The sequence below is a fragment of the Anoplolepis gracilipes genome, chromosome 12 (assembly GCF_047496725.1).
Source record: "Anoplolepis gracilipes chromosome 12, ASM4749672v1, whole genome shotgun sequence".
Lineage (NCBI taxonomy): Eukaryota > Metazoa > Arthropoda > Insecta > Hymenoptera > Formicidae > Anoplolepis > Anoplolepis gracilipes.
The window spans coordinates 6,907,226-6,932,118 of record NC_132981.1 but is presented as its reverse complement, the minus strand read 5'-3'; the positions used below and the strand labels follow the sequence as shown (position 1 = coordinate 6,932,118).

Here is a 24,893-nt window from a genome sequence, read left to right as displayed (position 1 = left end):
GCAGGCGATACACGCACGAATACATAGCCAACCAACCACTCTCGTCGTACGCAAGCATTCTATGTCAGGGTAATAAAACATTTCGCGTGCGAGGGTATAATTGTCGGGGTCGGGCCCGTACGCGCGGTTTATACGGTGCTGGCGCGGTGCGGGACGGCAAGGGACGATGAGAGAGGGGGGAGGTGTAGTCTAGGTTTAGGGGCCCCGGGAGGGTACCGCGCCCCCTTTTTCATCCTGTAGTTATTTATCGCCCTGTTTCCACTGGTCTCTCTCTCGCTCGCTCGCTCGCTCGCGACTCCATACACCCTTGGTTCGACCGATGGCGAAGGTGGGTATTGCACGTCGGTATCGTCGGTGATAGAACGCGATACGTTTTACGTTGCTATTGTGTTGTTGTTGATGGTATGGTAGTGTTGGAAGTGGCAGTTTTGCACATACCTTCGTCAAGTTGCTCACGACTCCGAATCAAGAATTGCCCACCACGCTCGCATCGCTTTGTGCTTCCACGACCCTTCGAATCGTTCTCCACGACTCTCCTCCTCGTTCTATCCGCCAACTTTTAATGCGACTTCTAACGCAGTTTTGCGCCTCGACGAACTTCTCATCCGCTTGATCGAGCGAAACCTGCTGGACAACGCAAGTTGCTTTTCAATTATTCTTAACAAATTCTCATGAATCATAATATCATTTCTTATGCAAGGATCATCTCACGTAATTCCTGATAGTAAAAAATGTATTTATTTGTATATAAATACAATTTTTTTAAATTTTGCTAATATAATACATATGTTTTTCTGCAGGCTATTTTAATTTAACTTACATTTTATCATAGTTATTTTTTATCTTTAGATTAATTTATAAAGTTATTATAATATATAATAGATTATACATTTTCTTTTATATTGATATTTTATATACATCTTAATTATAAAGTCTCTTATATTATTAAAAGATATTTCGAAGAAATATAAAGAAAATTATATTACAATCGCAAAATTATAAACGCGCGCACGTGATAAGATAAAAAATTGAATTTATAACAGCTTGAGATGATCTTTCAGGTTTTTGAAACGCGTGGACAGAATGTTCCAGACAGGAAACTGACAGTACTTGCAATCGAGGGGAAAACACATTCAGCGATAATGCTCTATCGGGAGGGTTCGCTATTCCTACATAAGTGACACATTGACGGGAGCTGACCGCCGGTTGGCAGCTTCGACCGTCTCCCCAGGGTGGCTAGTTACCGCATGATTGGCCCTCCATTACCATATAACGTACATGCGAACATGTACATAGTTCTCCGTAATATTCGACTACTATCTTTATTTCAGTTGTAGAATGCGAAAGAGAACAAATCTTTAGACGTCTTCAAACGAAAGAAACTTGAAGATCAACTCGATTTTTAATGCGAATAGCATTCGATTAACTTTCATTGTACTGTAAACATTTCTTATAATTTCTTTGAAGGCTTATTAAATAACGATTTCATTGACGATGCAAAATTCCAATAGCAAATTTACATCCGCAAATCACGTGGCCTCACACGTAATTACCTCGAGACAAAGAACCGCGCTATAATACGTAATATAATCTAACAATATACGCTAACGGAAGCGGACATCAATCCCCTGCGGATGCGTTGTATTTCTCAACACGTACATTTTTAAATTCGCCGATATGAATGTACAAGATATATCCACGGAGAACGTACTGAGATTTCAAAGGTTTTTGCAGCCTTATCTCTCGACCCTTGGCATAAGGGACGACAAGTCGACGAAGAGAACAACCCTGCCACGGTTAGATGGATAGACATGATGCGAACGTACGTAGACATGTGAGGGTGCACTCGCTTAATTACACCGGAGGCCTCGTGGGATGCCGAGAGGTTGAAGCGACCTTACCCTTCTCTCTCTCTCTCTCTCTCTCTCTCTCTCTCTCTCTCTCTCGCTCTCTCTCTCTTCCCTCTCTCTGTCTCTCTCTCTCTCTTACACTCCCGTCCTTTTGCTTCTCCTCATCTCGTGTATTCCTGTTTCTCGCGCCTCGTCTGTCTCTCTCGCTTACTCTTTCCTCACGTGACGTCTACCAACCTTCCCTCCAGACGTATCGCATCTCCACGCTGAGATTTCCAAACTGGCGCGTAGATAAGCTGGTGTTGCATCTCTCCTGGGGACTCGTGGCCGGTTGCAGCCGAATGCACTGTCTGCATCGTTGAGAAGCTCTGCAAACGAACCACAGCTCGTAATGGCGCAGGAGTAATTCCCCGTATCCGACGCTGTTTCGTGAGAAATTCAAGATTCGTCCGTGACAAGAGGACTTTCATATAAGTTACTTCAAAATATTCTTCGGGTGCATGTTCTATGCATATTTATAATCTGTCATATATTATCTGAAATTAATGAAGTAAGAAGAAAAAAATAATTTTTGTGAGTCAAGCATAATAATCAGAAATTGAGAACAGTTATAATTCACGCGATATCAAATACGAGTTGTCTATGGATGAACAGAATTTTAAATGAGATTTTTCTGAAATACCACGGACTGAAGAGAAAAAAAGGAGGAAAAATATTTCGTTAGCTTTTAATATACACGCCACATATGTAGGTGTCAATTGCCGCGTTTTTATTTCGTGTCGACTCTCCACAATTTCGCGCGTATTCTAATCTTTTTACCGCTATCGTGGCGTGACACGGATAATCCGTAAGCGTCGAAATGCATTGACTTAATTAGTTAATTAATGACACCCTTTTAAATGGACACCGCGACTCGAGAGCAAGCGAAAGCACATGTCTCGATTCAAGAGACATTCATTATTCCGACGCCTGTTAGTGGCGCGAAACGCTCTACCGCTGGTCTAATCTCGTGCCCATAAATAAGATAACAATTTTTCATCCCCTCCTACCATTGCTACTTGCGGGGACGCGCCCACGAGAAAACGGAGGTGAACGAACAAGAGGGAGGGCGCGCAGTAGGGAGAGAGAGCTGAGCCAGACAGAAAACGGAAAAGTTTGTAACCCTCGTTACTGGGTATCGAGTTCCAATTAGATGACGATCGCATTTCCAGTGGCAGAGTCAGAAGACGTTTTTGCGTGTACCTGAGACGAACGGTCGATTGCTGACTTACCTTATCCTCCCATGGGTAAATCAAACGAACACTAATTCACAGCGTTTGGGGGATTTCTTCGACTCCATGATCGTTATCAGTGCGGATGTCGCAATCGTCACAAATGTTTTATGCTGATTAGCGCTCGATTCTTCCATCGATAACTCTGTCACATACATTTTACGATTTCTATACTATTGTAAGTATAACAAACAATTATATTTAAATATTAAATTACAAGTTCTATTTATTCATCATCTACGTATAATTTTTACAAATTTTTTTAATATCACCAATTTTACAAATTTTTATTATTTAACAGTGTTCATGAAATGCTATTTTGTTATTCATTCTTAAAACTGTCACATATGAAAATAGGAAAAATTTTCAAGTTTCAAATAATTTTGACATAGTAACAAAAAATTTATCATATGTGTTATATGGATAAAAAAATAATTGAAATTTGCAGTTAATATTCACGTATCTTGCTTCCTTGAATGCTATATTTTGTTTTGCACCTGTACAACCTTCACCAACTGTTTGGTACACGAAACGAGCGTAACTCGATACGGAATATCGAAGTCAACGTACCCTCTCGAGAGGTTTCAAAAGCCACGGTGTGTACCTCGCGACTCAGAAAGGGAGGCACCGGAGGATGCCGGAGGACCGTGGCGAGGCAGAGAGAAAGGGAATGCAATGGGGAAGCGTGCTGCGAAGGTGGAGGATGCACTCCAATGGGTCCCGCGACAAAGAGCAAGATCAGTGTGACTCTCAGCTCTCCCCTGGGCTGTGAACAAGGTTCTCATATGTGGTTCTCACCTTCCTCCTGACGAACGTCATGGTTGCAACTTCAAAACGAGGTTAGTCATTGAGGAAGATACGAATAGATCTGCATCATGAGTACTTTACCGTACTCATAGTAGTTAGCAAATTATGTATTACAGAAAGTATTCGACAGCTATCAACAATACAGAAACATCTGGTAGTTTCAATAGTATATACATAAAAATAATATTTTGTTCTTTTATACTGTGCAAACTTGCATGTATGCCAGAGAAAAGCGAAGGAGAAAGAGAATAAAATATGTACTGTATTAATCCAAAGATTAATTAAACAAATTATTAAATGTCAATTAAATATTCTTATTTTATTTTATTATATTAAATTAATAATTAAATTTTTCTTTCTCCTTTCCTTTCCTTTACAATATATATTTGCACTAACACTAACCAAAAGATAATTTTACGAAAATAATAATTTAACTTATTACTAGTATTAAATTATTTCGACATAATCTTAATTAAAAATATCATGTATACTGCTAATATATTACGAATCAGTCGCGCGGATCTTGACAGATCAAGCGTACAACGAGATTTATTCATCCGCTTCATACGCGGGCAGAGACAGTATATACGACTCGGTATTGACAGTCACTGGGGGTTCGAATAAGTGGTGCTCTCCGTGGCTGACTTCGGCCGACGGGGGTGCGACTGAGGAGAGTTTACGTCGACAGCGCACGGTAAACCCCCGGAATTGTGGCTCCCCTTGCGCCTCCAGAGACCCCGGGCCAGAGTATTGAAAATTACATCTTACTCTGCCGTACACCCACTGCCGCCCTTTCGCGAATCAGCCCTCCCCACGTTATCTGCGAGCATCGCGGCGATGCGTTTATAATCGGCCACAATCGTTTCTCGATGCATCGAGATACTATACGATATGCCCGTTCTCTCGACATCGACATTGCCCTTTTCGCCTGCTTCCGGAGTGCTTTCAACGATACGCATATCATCGGAAATATACAGTTACACCGAGAAGCTTAAAATCTACCAGAGGAAATTGTGATTTACTTCGTTTTTGTTATTGGCAAATTTCTATTCTTATTCAAGTTCTACAAAGTAAAAAGATAATTTAATCGTCTGAAAATTATTCTTTCATAGATAAAATTTTTTTTAAACATTTTATTGTTACAACGTTGATAAAATCGGTGCATTCGGTTTCTTCGGAGCGTCTCGTGGTTGCAAAAATTCACATATGAAGCTGTTGTATAATTTAAAAAGAAATGTGAGATGCTCCGCCATTCAAGGGCGCCAAGGCACTACCACGGGGAGATTCAAGTGAAAAAGAAGATACCCCATCCCTCCGCGACATCGAATCCCAGCATACATGCATAATAGCCGCGGTGTTTTCGTGACGCGAAACTCAAGAAGCCGTGAGAGCGCGAGTACATCGAAGATGGGCACGCATTGCGAAGTTGCCGGAAGGGCAGAGACCGCGTTAGTCCGAGCTACACCGACATATAAGAAATGTACAAAGCCAGAGTGTGCAAAGAGGGATAGAAGGCAAGAGTCAGAGTCCGAATGGAGGTGTCGGTGAGCAACGCGGAAAATATTGAAAGGCGAATGGACGAGGATGTCATTCTCGGGACACTTCTCAGGAAGATAGCGGCGTCAGGAGCCGAGAACTCGACCAGGTTAGGAAAAAGGGAGAGGGGGACGGCGGGGGAGGGGGGGGGAGAGAGATCTCGTAGAAATATCGAGGCGAGGAAAAAGTATAAACATTTAGACAAGTTAAACTCGGAACTTTCTTTCCTTGGACCGCGACGAAGGGAGCCTGCGGGCGAGCTGACGTCTCCGAGACTTCAATATTTGTTAAACTCGCCGTCCCGCCCCTCTCAATGTCCTTCCTTCCATCTTCGATGCCGCCATCCCCTTGCACGCTTGTCCTCTATCCGCGTGTTACGGGGCAACCTCTCTTTTATAACGTATAAACTTCGGAATATAGGGACGAATATACGTGTGACACATATATAGATTTTATATACGATTACCTTAAAATGCACCGCCACTTCTCATCTGATCCAATAAACCTAAGTGATTTTGCGATCATATTTTCGTGGTTTCATTTCGATTGTGCCGCGAACATGAAGTTCCGGTATACCCCAGATCCTCATATGTTAGAAGAAATATTTACTATCTTATTTAATTCGAACTTATTCCTTTTCTTTATTATTTGATTACTTTAAATGCACGCGACTGCTAAATAAATTATTAAAAATATTAAAATATTAAAAAATGTATGAATATTAAAAATGTAAAAGAATCATGAATTTACTTCTTTTATAATATAATTTTTTTCATTCTATTTATGGTACAAAGGAACGAATATTTTCTTTTGAAATAATACAAATTATTATTGTTATTTTAACTCAGAATCACAGCATAAGATTTACGCGAAATAATTTAACAAGTATCAAAATATGCACAGAAATGTATGGATGCTCTTCTGTAGTTCTAATACTTGAAAGGATCATTTGCGTAAAATAAGATGAACGATCTATCACCATTAACACATCCACTCTTGTTCTTGAAATAATCACACGCAAAGTGCATTCGGTATACAACAACGGTAAGAGGAAACACATAAATCCTTTAATATTCGCCAGAGATTACGCTTACTTGGCGTGCGTCTAGCCAACGGCCTTTTCCGGCCGTGACGGCAATGAGAACGTATACCGTGCCGATGTAACTGGAACAGTCTGGAAGTGGCTGGAATCATCCGAAGTCCAAAGCGAGCGAAGAGCGAGAGGGTCGTAGAGTTGGTAATTGGCAATATGAGTGGCTGGATCCTGCAGGATGTCGGGTCAGTCGCGCGCCCCTGGGAGCACCCCCTTTTCTGGGGTGGCGGACCACCGCCACCCCCCGGGTCTCTCTCGTCCCACCCACCTCCGCTTCCGACGACGGGGGTCGAGGGGAAGCAGGAATCAAATTGAGTTTCATACTCGCAGGGACTCTCACCCTGTGTACTGTCCGTAAGCTCGTACGCCCGAGATACACGTTCTCGTATCGCTTCTGATTTTAGGATCGGCCGCTTCCAGACGTCTGATCCTTCTCGCTCTATATCGGCATTTTAATGTCGGTAAACGCGTCGATCTACGAAATCAAAATACCAAAGCGGAAAACTTGATAGAAATTAAAAAATAAATATAATTCCTATAATTAAATATAAAATATAGTATGAAAATTAATAATTATAATAATTTATTAATCCGATAGTGTGTGAAATAATTTTCTACTTTTTTATCTCTTCTAATATTTTACAAGCATAATTCTGACAAACAGATTTTTATAAAATACTAATTATTATATAAAAATATAATAACACACATGTATTATAAAAGCAATTTTCTCTTCGTGTTTATTTGTATGATTAACGGTTATAAAGTGAATTAAGGGTATTGATAATCAGCGCACTTTAGTTGTAGAATGGAATCAAGCCGAAGGGGTTGACGGGGGTCGAAAAAGGAGGAGAAGATCGCCCGGTTGTGCGGCGGCGTCTGGACCGCGGATAATAGGAAACTGCTGGGGTATCTCTGCTAATCACGTTAAGTCCGTCAGACCGCTTTGTGCCCCGCGAACGAGCCACCGGCCGAAATTCCCAAGTCCGAAACTCACGACCAACATGAACGCAATCCCGCCAGTTTCTCCTCATTCTCACCCCTTCGTGCTTTCCCATCCACCCTCTCCGGCACAACGGGCCATTCGGCAAAGCGAAACTGAAATTCAACCTCTTCCACTTCGTTCTCATCATGCGTCGTATACGTAACCGCGCGTTGAAAACTCACAAAACGGTCGGCGAATATAAATGTGTTCAATTTTTCATAAACTCTAGGTGACTTTAGTCTTCCCTGTAATGTCTCGTATATACAACGGCCCTTCTCTTGGCAACATCTTCAGGATGATCCTCGGGGAACAGAAAATATTAAAAGTTCATCTCGTTCATCTCAATATCGAATCACGCATTGGATTTCTTGTTCCGCCCTGTTGCATACGACGAGGGGTAGTAGAATGACGCGAACTTGCTCCGCCACAAAGTCCAGCACTACGAGCGTCATAACTTCAGACGGCTTTCCGACTTGTGAATCTCATTAAAATCATTGGTGCGTGCTTTTCGGTTTCCAGGCTTCGCGCCGAGCGTCCGACGAGTCTATTAAGATGACCATGTCCCCGTGATATTGCTCAGACATCAAGCTATCATCACATCTCCGTAGCCCTGCTCGTCAAACTACAGATATACTTTTCTTTTGCGGATACTTGTTTATTAATAACTTATGTCATATATGCATTGAATTACAGAATTAATAGAATTTACACCAAGACACATATAACATATTTGTTATAATCAAAATGAAATACTTTATTTTAACATGTTATTTTTTTACAAGAAAAAATCAGTAACAAAATTATGTGAAAAATAAATATAACATGCATTATCCAATGCAGTTATGCTTAAGTTTTAGTTTTTCTTTATATCTTTATATATTTTCAATTATACATTACTTATAACTGAAACAAAACAACAATAAGTTTTAATTTGCTTTTTAATGCTTTTAGCTTGTCACATCACAACGCTCGATTACATATATGACAAGTTTGAATAATATTCTTATCGGTCGGCACCCCTCGTTATCTACACGCCAGCCGCAAAAGTATGTTTGTGTGTAAGTATTTATCGTAAATATTCCAAGTGGCTTAACCCCCGTGGGAGTCCATATCGTCGTCGTAGAACCGACGTTATAAGAAACATGCTTTGGGAAAGTTTTTAATGTCTTTTAAGGGGGATACGTTCAAACAGAGTCATTCGAAAATGTCATAAATTTCACAACCACATATAGCATATTTCTTTGACGCGTTGATACGCGAAATATCGTGTGATAAGCTAATGCATTTGATCGAATAAAGTTGAGAGAACGCTATCGACAAATTGCACGTAACCGTATTTTTTCAAACATGCGAAAGAGGGAAAAACTTCCTCCTTCAAACGAAGAACGCTTAGTTGCCCATCTTTTTTTCCGCGGGGTCGATTAAACTCTTTCGCGGTCGATGCAATAGAAGGTCGAGTGTAATTTGTAGAAGAAGGACCGACACCAAAAAGGGTTGCTCCCACGAAAAGGGGCTGAGGCGGGGATAATGCGACCCTTGAGATGCCAGACCGCAGAGTGATCTACGATGGCCTATCACACATCCTCCGTGTACTTATACTGTATCGGAGTATACGCCTGGTCAGCCCGACGGCGGTTCATGGTGTAAAGGTAAAAACGAGGGGGTCCGATTTTGCGGCCCGTAGAAATTAAACCACCGCGAAAAGTATGCAAATTCGGGGCAAAAACCGAACCGACACACTCCGCCCGACCTCATCCCGCTTGCTCGAGTACACCCCGCCCCCTTCTATCCGTCCAAACCTCGTTACGTCCCTGGTCCGGACCGCCAGACCGAAAACTCATTAACGAATGCAAACGAGGTAACGTTGTGGACAAATTTAATAAAATCGTGCACGCGCAATTAGTTTCGCTGGGAGTAAACACGTTCTGGTGAGCTGTCCCCTTTTCGACATGCAGAAATCCGCAACTTTTCGCCCTACCTGGAAATGATCGAGAGCCTGTAAAATACAATGCAATTGATATGCATTGTTTAAAATATAATGCTGATCTTTTTTTTTTTTTATTTTGATTGCTTTCTTTTACTTCTTCGATAATTTATTTTATATCTCATGCAATATATTTACATTAAAAATCTAAGTAACAAGAAGAAAAGCAAGTTAATAATCTAAATTTTATTTCTATCTAATATATATAACAATTTTGTTGTAACAATATATATAATAATGTATTTAAATGTAATATAAATCTCTTTAATATATTATGTAAACAAAACATTTCCCTCTTTTATTGATTTATTTGTTTATTAATACATATATAGTGTTTTTTTTTAACAATTTGCAATTCTTAATGACCAATTTATATCTTATATTTAGATTTATTAAGTGTACATTAATATGTGTATGGACTCTGCTTATAGATGGTGAATTTTATATATATCTCAGTTCTTGCCAATCCTAATACGGTTTCTGTCCATATCCAAGAATCAGCATCTAAAGAAAACGTACTGACGTTGATTTATATGTGTCGAAAATCAAGTTTGCGGTTTGCGGTCGACATTTGAATATTGTATTTGAATATTTTATACTACAACCGTCAGTTTCGCTTAAAATATGACATGGACTCGTGGCGAATTTTAGACACAGCAAATAGCAGCTTAAACTTTTCCATACAATAATAATAACATTTGTTTGTTATTATATAACATATATTATTTATGTAAGAGTAAAATATTTGTTGGTTTAAAAAATCATAAAATTGTTGAAATATTCGTTCAAAATTAAAAATTGTACGTAATATATTTATGAATAGAAGCAAATTTTAAAAAGCAGACTTTAAAGATATCTTTAAAAATATAGTAAGTTTATTATATTAAATTTTTTTTCTTCTATAGATCTTGATTCATCCAATACGTTGATGCCACAAATTGAATCTTCCCGGACGACAGAATATTTCATTATTTAGCAGCGGCTTCCGTCGGCTATTTGCAAAATTATTGTTACGGAATTGGGACGAGGGTGGCGTTCGAGCTACCGAAAGAAACGAGTTCACGTTCTTTTCCCAACCTCCATTTAGCTTCCCTCGTAAAAAACTGGAACATATACTCCTAGGAACGCGCATTTCTTTCACAGGACTGGATATCGTGAAATAGTTGTGTGAAGAAAGTATAATAGAATTTAATATATGATTTGACTTTTATAATCTTAATTCTTTTTTTGTATAAATAATCATATACAAATTTCATTATATCAGAAAATTTTGTTTTCTACATACTTATTTAGATATATGGAAGCAGATTAAAATATTGAAATGAAATAAAAGCAAAAACTTTCTTAGATGGAAAACAAAAATATTGTAATTTTTATGTATGTGTGCTGTTTCTATACGTGTGTGTAATTGATTTATTTTATCACGTACTGCTGCGACATTCACGATTCCAGAGAATCCTTTACAACGACCATTTGGTTCAATCAAATAAGATTTCCAGTACGTAATGGCAGCGATATGTCTTGCCATTGGGAGAAGCTGGTCTTGTCGGAAAGGACATTGCTTCTTGCGCACACAAGCAGATTGGATCTTCTAGTGTCGACCCTGTCGGCCGAAGGAGAATAAAACATTGCGGCGCACCCCCCGCGAGACATCGGCGGATGATTTGTGAGTGGAAACAATAAGCACCCCCTGCAATATTCATCACGAGAAGATCCCCCGCGCACCCCGCCATGATGCCGGCTGCTGGCACGTTCCAGCAAAAGAAGAAGAACTGCCGAGTAGCCAAAGTGGGGGATGTCCAGCTAAAAGTTTGATGGGTTACCGCGTGCCCTGGGGAAAATGGCCGCAAGGCGCATTGCTAGGCACCTCGCGTGGCCGCGTCGCAGAACCTGAAGGATTTTGGGATTCTATCAAACTGGACAATGCAATAATGCGTCGCTCCCTTTCCACCGACCTACAGTTACCACGTGAAAAATAGGCGTGTTGGGTGCTCCATCCCGTGGGATCGTGTTCGGCAGAAGCGCGTGATACGTTTAGTTTTGCGATACTGGATTGGCAGACGCAAAAGGCAACACCGAAAACATATTTTTCGATTCTTTTGGCCGTTTTAGTATTTTATATATGTCGATTTTTCACTGCTAGTTGTACATATAAAAGTATGATTTATGATTTACATTTAATATGAATATTTTTTAATATAGAAATATTTCAATAGATATTAAATATTTTAATACTTTTAATATTGTACAAATATTTTCTTATAACAAAATATTTCTTTTTATTGATATCCGCAGAATTTTTTGTTACAAGTATATTATATAATCTGATTATTCTGATTAATCTGATTAAATATTTCATTCTTCTATGCTTATGCTCTTGCATTTAATATGTAGACAGTTTCAGTCCAAGATACACCTGTCCGAGGCTCATGGGGTTTTTCGCGGTCGTAACTATGTTCTTCCATTCTCAGTTCTCAGAGACGAGATGTCGTTCAAACACATCTCGACCATGGGCAAATACAAATCTTAGATACTCCGGGACATTTTAAATTGGCCATTATACTATTTAACTTGAGGGACCGCTACGCACTGAGCCGAGGAAGGTCATAGGGTAGGTAGATCTCACTCGCGGTGCACAGACTCCACACATGTAACTACCATTGAGACCAGAACAAACAGCGTTAACCGTATTTGCCTACGTCCTTGGCGATCTAATGTCTTCGTTCGTTTCTCGAAAGATATTAAAATTTCATGTTTACATATAGAAAAATAATTTTACTTTGTTTATTTTTATCCAAAAATACGCTGGTCAAAACTCTTGATTAATTTTAATACAAAATTGTACAATTTCAACTATTTTTATAACCGATGTTTGCTTACACCAGGGACAAAACTTTCTGTTCTTGGCACGATCGTTCAACGTGACTCATGCTTAACTTTAGACCGTCTTTCATTGACTCTGATAACCCATAGGGATTTCGACGTAATCTTGAAAGAGAATTCATAATTATCTTCACAGAGAATCTTCGATGGTCGAGTGCTTTCGGCTTTCGGTAATGCGGTAATTTCGTAGTCAAGTGATCAGAACCTTATCTAAAGATACATACATGTACATCCTTAGATATGTATTACCAGACACATAAAGCACACCTCTATTACACACATTAATAACCAAAATTAAACTAAAAATTATTAAGTATGCGAGGGGATAAATAAGAACTACAGAACTTCTCGGTTACTCTTTTATACTCTTGCTGAGAAAAATGCAAGGAAATTGGCTAGTGCCGAATCTGCACCACGAGCAAACAGAAGACAATGAGTCGAGATTTTTAATTGTGTCTACTGTTCTCTGCAGCAGAATTAACTCAATTGTACTGTACGACGAGCTTTTTCAATATTGATTTAGAATTTATAAAGCTTTTTTAAAAAATCTTTATCGTGCATGGTATAATATAACGAAAATTATGACGATTACTAAGAATACGCGACGTCAATTTTTTAAAAGATTTTCTTTGTCATTTTTATTTTATTCATATAGATTCATTATTTCATTACAATTATGTATTAATTAAAATTTATGAAAATAGGTACTTGAAAACTTTCCTAACTGCCATTTGAAAAAAAAATTAATTTATTTTAATAAATAATTGTTCTTTATTTGAATCCTCAGTAAATTTAATTCTCAATAAATAAATCTATTTAAAAAAAAATATTAACGAGAAAACTTTCTTTTTCGCTTAATAAAAAATTACTAAGAACTTTGTATATTTTTAATATTTATATTTAATATTTAATATGATCGTACATGTTCAGATAAAATGCTAATATATAAAAGATAAATAAATTGATCACCATAATAATACGTCGATTTTTTTGACCATAAATGTCAGAAACAAAATATCATCTGCTACGAAATGCAGAATACTGGTTTATGACGCAAACGTATACGAAACTCATAAAATCGCGACGGGCGGAAAACGAAAGAGGTCCTTCACGTCGGTTTCCATGGGACTGAGAAATAAAAATGAGTCTGTCGCTTCCCATATTAAGTGTAGGCAGCTACCGTCCAGGACACCCATGGGGCGCGAGCTGGATCGCAGCGACGTATTTAAATAAAACATTGTATCGCGCTGCAATTCACCCTCTCCTACCCAATGAATATCTCCTACCACGCTCCTCCTCTTCCTACAAATAAACAAATTAAGCTGCATCGGATGTACCGCACTGCAGGGGTGACTTCGGCGCTTAACAAACTGTCCCGTATGTCCTTTTCGTAACCGGCACTTTTCACTCTTCCGGCGATTCTCATTTACTTCTTAGATTAGATTTCGGTAACTGTTTGTATATTTAAATAATACTGCACTTTAATGTTAAAATTTTACATTATTAAACATTTCAAGATAGATAATAAATTTACGTCAATAATACAGAAATAAATATTTGTTCTCCAATGTTAGAGAAGTTAGAGAGAAGAAATAGTTTGAAGAGAAGGTTTAAGCAATACAATTGATAAGTGACATGGATACAAAACAAAATTTGTACCTTTTCAAAAATCATCTAGCGCGATGGAAACACACAACAGGAAGGCGTGTTATAAGAAATGCTGTGTTTGTTAAGACGGTCTGTTTCTTATAACGGTAAACGAAAAATAGTCAGTACGAAACGCCATTCACAACGACAAAGAAGCCGCTCGATGCGTCTCCCTGGTCTCCGGGGAAAAAGCAGAACGATTAATCAGCTGTTGGCGAGGTAGAGGAGAGCATGTCCCTGAGGATACAACGAAACTCGCACAATGTTTCTTTCCTTCGAACTGCGTAGCTTCTAGTGAATCGCGTGAAAACCGCCGATTTTCACGTAGAAAGCCACGCGCGTGAGGCCTTCGATGACTCTGCAATCCGTCCAAATATTTGACTTTTCTAGTTCCCAGAAGGGAGTAGATCGGGTTGATAGGATTTTGACCAGGTACACGTTGAAATTCTTCAGATAGCACACATTATTGTGATCTATAGTGTAAACTATATTTTGTTTGCATTTTGATACTTTTCAAAACAGAAAGGATTCGAATAAGACTTTGTACGTCCAATAACAATCGATACAATACTTATTTGACGACGAAAATTCTTACATCTCGTGACAATGTAAATTTTACTTTAAGCGTACATTTTTATATTGTTACTCTAATAAAGCATACATTTTATCTTGGATGCATGAAATGCAATCGCTTCTGCGCATATGATGTATGACGATTCGTTTAAAACTCGAGCAAGAAACGTGAGTCACTTCTCATCAGCATGACTGTCACGAAATAGATAGCGGCGAAAACTCGCAAGCGAACGAAGTGCAAAGTACGTGAGCTACGTCGCGCGTCAGTTTGCCGCACGAGAGCTCGAGATTTACGCGAGTTTTACATTCCTCGACACGGCCAGGACGATCCATCATTTACCCGTGTCCGACTCACAAAAGTATCATCCCCTATCGGCGGTAATCCCGCAGCTTTCCTCCCGTATCTCGGCGCTAGCGCCAAACTTTCGCGAAGAACTTCAGTTTTTCTTTTTTTTTTTTTTTCTCCAGTTCTACTTAGAAATCCCCGCTTTCTCGCCCTCGGTTGCGGCAACGTCCGACCGTTGCCGGTCCATCGCTATTTCTTTTCGCCCCGACGGAAAAAGCCGCTGGAAAATGTTCTTGCATGTATCACGGTGTCCCGCGCGCAGTACGAGCATCGTCTCGCCGGAGAATACGAAAATCCCGCAAAGTAGCACGGGGCCCCGAACGGCTTCCTAAGACGCGCAGACAAGCCGCGAGAGCCACGGAATTTCATGAGGACCGCCGAACCGCCACGATGAATATTTCTCCGGGTCCGCGGATTATCATACGGAATGAGATTGCGCTTGAATCATTGATAAACCGCGCGGCCGATGCCGTAGTTCTCGAGATGTGCAGGCCACAGGTACGGAAGGCGACGACTGCGATTTTTCGCACCGAGAATCATCGCCTCTTCCAATATTACTTACCTGTCTTGCATTGAAAAATATTTTTGCACATGCAATATTATGCAATTTATCAATTTGCACAATAGAGAAATGAATGCAACTAACATGTAATATTTTCAGGAGTTGTCGAATGGCATCCCATTCTTCCGGAAAGTGCTCCACAATTTTGAAAAATAAACAAACTGCACTAATATGTAAGTAATATAACATATTTACTATATAATATTAAATTACATATAAAATAATAGAAACTTTCTCTTAGCATTGCATGTGTGTTTATTTATATTTGTGTGAATAACATATATATTATATCGTATTAATATTTGAAGGAAATAAGATAATAGTAAAACGAGAAATGGTGCAATTTCGACAATAGATCGAAACAATTCGTATCTATTCTCCGTGTAACAAATTGACACGTCTTTTAATTACAAACGGCTTTTTACCGTAACGCGACAACCCTGCCGCGATTTTGTACATCGAACAAATCCGGAATAGACGGGGACATACGATCGGCGGAATGAGACGAATGCACAAACAGACGCACGTCATTTATTCGACGTCCCTCGTCGTTGTTTGCATCCTGCATCCAGCGCCCCAAATAATCGCGCGTGGCTGGTCCTTTTCTCTTGTCGTGCCTACCGAGCCTACCGACAAATTGCACTCGGACCCTCCTGGGAATCCTACGAAGTTATGACCGAGGCTGACGACTTTCCGACTCTCGTAATTACCGTTCTACGCTCGTGCCCTTCCGAATTCGTCCCAAAAGTATTGGGAAACCTCGCGCGCGTGCACGTAGACATCATTTCCAAAATATAGTAGAGATTGACAGTTAATCTACGGTCGATCCATATCGCTGACAATTCCATGTAACTTAATCTTTCATCCAGCCAAGTGACAAGACACAAGTCCTAACAAGTTATCTCATCTATAATAACGTCTCATCAATGAGAGATCAATGATAAAAAAAGTGTTTTTTATTTTCGAAAAATTGTCAAAATTGAAGAGAATTTTCAATTGTTACTAATAATTTCTGAAGAAATGGTAAAATGCAACCAAGATTTTCGTTTTCAAATTTGCACGGTACGCTTATATAAATTAATAGAAATTTGACTTAATAAACATAACGCAAAAAATCAAAAAAAGATATAAACCTGTAAGAACCAAACCAAATGTCTCGAAAATCATACAATTGCTGATAACGCATGCATTATATGTAAGTATAGAACGTATCTACTTCACCCCGACTGCAGCTTCGATTTGAGAGCATCGGGAGTACAAGGATTAATGGCGGCCGTACTTTCGGTACAATAATAAAAAGATATTGAAAGATGCGCGGTGCACGCGCGGTACACGGAGGGTTCGCGCCCTTTGCGCCGACCCCGTGCATAGCCCGGCCGTCTTACCGAGCGTGAAGAGGGTGGGAGTGAGTGGGAATAGAGAGATAGCCGAGGTGTACTAGGGTTTTCAGAGGTATATAGGTGGAATATCGCAAGGAAAGGCGCACAGGGGTTGCGCGTACGGTCACCAGGGGCGTGTCCGGTACCGCCTTCACAGCTAGCAACCCCCGTGAAATCCGCCAGCCTTTGGACCCCCACTCTGACGGGGCCACCTATGCACCTTAACTCTTAATTTGCAGGGACCTCGCTCTTAATTGCGGACCACTGCTCCAACCTCCTGCACCTGCGCGATGAGAATACGTAGCTGCGGCCATCCGTAAGGCCATCGACTTTCTAACGTCGCATTAAGCAAACCCCAATCGTTTCCGGATTAATTTTACAAGGCAAAAAGCTTTGTGCAATTTACTTTGGAAAACGTAGAAATGCATAACGAAAAACACAACACGGCAAGACCTCATTATCGATATAATTATTGAAGAGATACCTTATATCCGTATTGTTAGAACGTAATTATATCTTGTTCACAACTTTAATTAATAAGATTTGAGCAATTGAAAATTATATAAAATTTCAAACAAAATTAATATAAAGCAACTTTGGTAGATTTTTACTTATCGTGCGCGATCGTATTTCCACGACATATCTTCATGATTAATAACTTAATACTTAGTTCTTCAAGTTTTCAGCCAGGACGATATTTATCTTCATACAGTTTTAATATTGTCTGCAAAAACCGCCACTCACTGTTCACCGCTTTCTTTCATAAACGCGAGAATCTCCATGTCTTCTATTTTAACCTTACAGCATAGTATCTCTGTAAAATGAAGTTTGTTTTTAAAATTATCTGAAACTTTTGAATCTAAACTTTGCGCTCGATATGTCGTGTATAATATAATAATTATATCTTGAGATAAAAAATTTATGATAGTATAAACTAGTAGAAGCATATTTTTTATTTCTTATATCTTATAAACTGAAAATATTATTACCAAAATCAAAGGATATGTAATACGATTTATATATATATATATAAATTTACTTGCAAATTCTCTTTGACTACTATTACGGTATAGTTTTTGTTAAACAATATGTAAACGGTATTGTATGAAAGATAATTTAAATCTTAAATAATTATAATCACATAAAATTAAATATTTATAGAATTTAATATTTAGATAACATGTTTTCGTAAATTCTAGCATAATTTTGAAAGATTTGTACAACATTTTTCCATTGAACTTTCGTTTCTCATAATAATTCAAACTTATAAGACGTTTTTTGTCTTCTAAAACTTGAAAATAAATTGGGACGCTGACAATCGTGTATTTTCAGCGGTGCCAACGACGTCGTATATGCGATAGAAAAATATGCTCGTGTATTATTTAGGGTCGCGACGCACAGCGTCTCCGGAGACTCTCCACGGTAAGGCGGGAACGGTAAGACGTCACAGGTTTCCATCTATCCATCTGCATACGCTTTGAAACGTGGAATGCACGAAGAAGATGGTACTCTACATGGATCTGATCTATACGCTTTCCTACCTCGAAATCGGGTAAGCGTGAAAATCGGTACACGATGAAAAATATCTCGAATAGCGACGAATATTCTACAAATAACGCATACGAATACGACAGTTTCTCTTATAGAACAGTGACATTTGTTTCGAAGAAGATTTCGTCTTGGAAGAATAATTTACATAAAATAGATTTTTTTTTCTTTTATATTACATAACATTGCAAAATAAATAAAAGCTAATTCGATTATCTTGCCCTGTAAAATATTAATCAACATTTTTGAATAATCCAATTGTTTGATTGTAGCAAAATATCATAAAGGTTTGGTATATAGGACTAATAGGATTCGGAGACCAATCAAAGTCTTGCAGGAAGTGAGAATGCCAAGCGGTTAACCCCGCGTAATAGAGGTCAGTTCCTTCGGGGCCAAACTTGGACTTTGGAAACTGGTCTACCCTCTCAGAAGAGTTCGCATCAGCTTCGAATCGTTTTGCTATAGATTGTCACTTTGTGATTTGGTAAAAAATAACCAAGTTATTTAAAAAAGAAGTGTTAAAAATTATTATGTCATATATTATATATTCTCACAATAAATATCTTAAATTTCATTTTTATTTTCACAATGTTACAAATAAAGATCATTTTAAATATGATAATAATTTCAGCACAATATATAAAAATTATATGTTCAGATATTATAACAATACAATACTTCTTCTATTATAAATATTTCATTGAATGAAGCTTGCTAGGTCATATATAAATTTCTGCATAAACGTCCCTTTTGCGCTGCTTTGATCGGAAAAACGCAATGACACGGTCTCCTCAGCGGAGCTGAACGTGCTAAAAGACTTTAATGATTTACGGAAAGTGTGATCGAACGAACGCGATCTCCAGCGCGGAACCACCGAATGCGGGCCGTCCCGCGGGACGCTGAATTTCGGAGGAAAACCGAAAGGCGCGGTAGGTCGAGTTAACGCTATATAGCTGACGGCGCACGGTTGTAGCTAACCGACCTTTTCACTTCCTTCCCCTCGCCCTTCCGCGGGCGCAGTCACTGCTGCCAACTCTATTTATCAAATGTACGTTTAATTTTTTCGTGGGCACAATCATACATCATCCTCGAGGCGTGATCCGGTTAGGATCGGAGGGTCGGGCTCGCTTCCACAGACGTGGCAGGATTACCAGCCGAGAAATTCACCGGAAAATGGCGTCTCGTCCTTCCCCTCCCCCTCGCACGAATAACCGTGTTCACGGTTGCAGCCTGGAATTGCCACTGATAGATCGACCGAGGCCAGTCGCTCGACGAAACTGTGGTGCCGAGGTCGGTACATATAATATCGTACAGTTTTTAAATCGAGCGAGAGGATAGCTCGGAATACTTCTGAAATATAAGTGAAGCTTGATGCCAAGATCGACACGAGAGGTATCGTCGAAAGAAACTTTTCAGAAAGTCGTTTCTATCTAGTCTGACGTGTCACGATATCAATAATTCTCGATCGAGTCCGACTGTTGCGAATTGAAATAACCCTCGACATGGATACGCAAAGTTGTCCATTGAGGGATAAATATATCTAAAATATAATCGAACAATTTAAATCCACGTTTCTCTCTTTTATAAGATTTTTTTAGATTCTAAAATTATTTTTATATAGAAAAATTTAATCTAACGTTTCTTGACAGCTTTTACATTAATATTAATATTAAAGATATTCTCTTTCTGTAAAATAATACAGTATCTGTTATACTTTATTTAATGATATTTTATAAGAAACGTACGTTGCAAATTCACAAATACGCTGAAAAGGATAACTTATATTTTGATAACAAGCGATTCTTTAGGCTCTGAATTCTTGAGTACTTCGACATGACCATATGTGCTATTTCTGTATATAAGATCATGTCAGAAACGAAAAGGAAGGTTGCGGCTGGCAAAAGCCACGGTAGCTGCGGCTCAGCCCCGAGAAATTATGGCTCTTGTCACGGCTGTTCATTTGTAGATGGAGTTTTTGCTCCCCGAGGAGGCTGCCCCAATCACGAGCCGCGGAAATTGCACCCCCTTCCCATCCCCTTCCCTTACTACTTCGCCTACCCACCCTCTCACGAAGCCCCGAGAACCACCCCTTCCCTTCTCTTCGTCTTCCACCCTCTATCTTCGCCACCAACTTCCCCCTACCCCCTACTCATCCTACATTCTTGCCGACACCTTACACCTCTGATATCGTCGCGGATCTATTGATGCCTTGCGCAGTCGTCTCGAGATGATTTATCGAAAATTGGAAAGCTGACGATTGTCAATCGTCACCCCTTCTTCTACATAGCAATCATAAGACTTGTGTTTCTATCCTCCTGCATGCTCTGACTTTTACCAATTTTGTGTATCATATCAATAGATATATTAAATAAATCCAAGATATGATAATAATAATAATAGATTTTATATTTTGTAACAAACAAATATTTATATTTAACGAAAAAAAATTATATAAATTATAAAATGGATATGTATGAAAAATGATTAAGGAACAACTAAGCTGACTGAGGCTTTTAATTCTGATATTTAATAAATTAATATATATATATATAATACAATAAAATATATTAATTACATTTGTGTGTCAAAGATATTAAAATGACAGTCTGTGAGAATACGCGAGACAATATTCACTGCTATCAAAACCGAGTAGCATTTTCGTAATTAAAGTAGAAGTATATACAGGAGCAGGAGTGAGAACGCAGAAACACGTTGTAAGAAGGAGACAGCGAACAGGATCCATCACAATGCAGTAACGAAGGCATCAGCTGATGACACATTTTAATATCTTAAAACAGGAGAAGCCAGGAAAACTTTCTTTCTCTGCTTATTTTTCCTCATCATATCGCCTCTCTGTCATCGCGGAGCAACAAAAGACCACGTCATGCATTATCCTTCTGGTTTTCCAGCTTTCGTTGAGACGCGTGGTAGAAAAAGAAAAGAGGTTCTATATACCACAAGATGAAAGACGCGGAGAGGTAGCAGGCGACAAGCGAAGTCCCCAGGTGGCGGCAGAGTGCGATGATTAAGCTCGCATTTTAATCAAAGGCTCGAAGTGAAAAGTCCTGTAGTATGGAGATGATAGGATTTCCCGTTTGATAAATCAAATCGGCATATTTCGTGCTACGCTGTAATAATACATTTTTTTTGTACACCCCACGGTCGGCGTCTCACCATCACGCTCGCCCGTTCTCTTCTCGCTGATTTTATATCTAAATTCTTCCTCGGCGATGTCTCTCGCGTGATTCTATGTGGCAGCCGTCCGACTTTTTTTACTGCTACTTATTTGAAAGATTTTTTTCACCGCGCCAGGGTTTCTTCGAAGCTGGAGTTGAACTCTCCACCGAATTTACGCGACAGAGAATTCAATAAAATGCACGCTTATGTTTGTCCATAAACATTACATTACAGATTATCTTTTAGATTATATATTTTTATTTTTTTGTTATATATTTTTATTTTTTGCATCGCTTTGTTGAACATAATTGAAACACTATTGCGTCTTTGTATCTACAAATAATACAACAACACGATAGTGCTGGACAGATACGAGGACAAATTTCATGAACTAAATTATTATAACGGGCGAGGTGCGAGTAGTCGCGAGCTTTACGACTCCCAGCATTCTCATATAGCTCCCTTAGCTAGTCGGCTACTTGGTCTGAGCTTTCCGACCCCCTCTCCCACGCGTGCGAGTAACGCTGACACAGGACACGTCGCCATCATCCATACATTATGCACGGACTAATGCTGTTTTTATTCAACGATCTCCGCGTCGTATACACGTCAGTCCGCCCCATCTACGAGACACTAAACCCTCGGGCATCGTTCTTTACGGCGATATAATTTAATTTTTCAGATTTAAGGACCACCTCTTCTTTTTCGCGTCCTTGTCTGCGCGCGATCCCCCAGGCAAAGAATTTTGCCGGAGAAGCTTGGAACACACGATTTTATGGATTCTGGATTGGTCCGAAATGGCGAGAAAAAGCGAAAGAACAAATGCACTTTCTTGCTATAACGAATATTTAATCTATCATCTATCGCCTAATATCGAACAAGTGTAGGTTTTAATATTTCGTTGCGATTCACATTGATTGTTCAACCCGATAATTATATACATATATATATTTAAAAATTTAATTTACAACATTCTTTTATTGCGATATTTATAGTCAGCACGCTTGTACATGTAACAAGACGTTGCATCATGCACATTTCAGATCGTTGCTCGTGACGATTCTGCATTTTCGATGTGCCGATGCACTCCATCAACGATTCTTTGAAAACTCGACGGCGAATACGAAGGATGTATCGCGTCGGAGTCGTCGAATTTACGAATACGAATGACAAGCGTGCACTCAGCGGCTAGACTCGCGTTAAGAACGATAGCAGAAGGTGAATAGGTGAGAGATCCATAGAGAGAGGGCTTCGAGATGCGAAAGAGCAAAAAACGGAGAGAGGATGGAGAAAGATGTTGCGTTCTCAAAGGGGACATACCGTGGATGATATTTTATTCTTGGCCCTCAAGCCCCTCGCGCCGCCACCGCCTCGATGTCTTCTAGGTCTCCTCAGTTCCGTTGATGCCGTTCTCGCCGCACCGCCGTAAGTAGCGCCAGCAAACGGGGCTCGAGGCCTGGTCTGATGGATTTCACGACTCCATGGGGTCCCCTCAATCCACACTCGCCCTCACCCCTGACCTCACACGCTCGTTCCAACCTCCACGCGCTTTTCCACACACGTTTTCACGTTTCCACGTAGCCGCTCACGTTCGCCGCGGTAAGTGCGGTGCGTCTCTCTTCGCCTTCGTATCGCCAAATTTTTGTCACTCCCACCATGCGTAGTGGACCATCCGCTGAGATGTATCGTGCTGTGAGCAAAGAAACGCCCCTAACTCGTGGAAAGACAAATTCGATCCCAAAGTAAACGATTGGAAACGGTTTTCGATTTACTCAAGATATCAAGTTTATTTTATTTTATTGCAAGAGATGATGAATAACAACTATTTACAAATAAAAGTTAAAAAATACATGTGCATTTTGAGTTATGGGGAAGAAAAATATTTCATATAATTGAGAGAGAAGTAAGTAATTACAAATTGTATGTTATCTTTTTATGTTTTAATTTTATCATGTATATATATTATTAGAATTATTCATATTTAAACCGAATGTTTTTTTTTCTTTGCGTACTTTCGTCACGTTTATAAAACGTGCGAATATGTAAATAAAAGATAATACATTACGAAAAAGATTTTCGATACAGATACATGATTACCGAAACAGTATCGTGGGGCGGTCAATAAAGCTGTGATATCGCCATCTCTTCGGACGATCTTTCTCACTTTCTTACCGTTACGACATCGCAGCTAGGGAAGAAGCGACGCTCGGCACGACGGAAGGAGGTGTTATAGGAAATTCACGGTAGGTGTAAAACCTTCCTTGGTGACAAATCCATCGGTCGTATTCCGTGGAATTTTCAATTATCGCCTAAATAAAATATCGGTCGGAGAAGGCGACGGAAACGAGGATCGGGGTGGTATGATATGACGTAAAACCGCCCTTACGGCACCTCTAACTGAATTGTACATGTCTCGACGGCACCCTTACACGATCGCATCTTGGTGGAAAAAAAAACTCGGCTCGTAAAATTACCGAGTAGCAATAAATGCGGAAAGAAAGTACGGAATGACCGCGTTAAATTGCGATAGAGCCGTCAGCGAAAAAAGACTTTGTCTTCAAACGCTTTCCAAACTCAGAAGATGAGATCCGCGAAGTCGCACGAAGATTTTGCGACGTAAGTCGAACGTTCGTCGACAATGATTCATTTTTCGCGATTCATGTGCGTATTAACATATACGTAGCTATAGGCGCACGCATATCTAACTCTTTCGACGAACCCGGTCAAGCAGACGACGTTAAAGTTTTTAATATTCCCCGTAAACAGGCAGCATCTACCTCTGGGACGAAGTTTGAAATTAGCAGAGACATATTCATACGAGGAGTTTGCATCGAGGGTCGTTCCTCGGAGGGCACTCCGTCATCTCACTGCTTCTCGCTCACCTCGTCTCTCCTCTGCGCTGTCCCATGGACGCCCTTAGGGAAAGGCTGGTCATTAATTAAGTCTTTTTGCAGACTGACCCGCACAAGTGGCAACGAAAGCTTAAAAAGCCTCTGGACTTCTATCTCGCCCGTACGACTATATCATCTTTCCTACCTGATACTTGACAATATTAAGGCAGAGAATAGCGTGTTTATTCGTTTTCTTTTTTTTTAACGTACAATAGTATGTGATCTTATCGTTAGCTCGATCCTCGAACCGTTTGCGTCTTCGTTTTACGTATTTCAAGTCTATTGTAATCTATGATCGCGGTAATAAACGTAGCGCGCGACGAATACAAGGTACGAATATGGAATCCTGCATACTGCACGA

At 39.6% G+C, this 24,893-nt stretch overlaps 1 long non-coding RNA gene across 1 annotated transcript; it reads left to right on the top strand.

Annotated features, from left to right (window-relative positions):
* The first annotated feature begins 1,960 nt into the window (after positions 1–1,960).
* On the top strand, positions 1,961–18,860 carry LOC140672175 (uncharacterized). Its single transcript, XR_012047846.1, has 3 exons — positions 1,961–3,960; positions 15,637–15,710; positions 18,303–18,860. It is a non-coding gene; the product is annotated as an uncharacterized lncRNA (long non-coding RNA).
* The last annotated feature ends 6,033 nt before the right edge of the window (positions 18,861–24,893 follow it).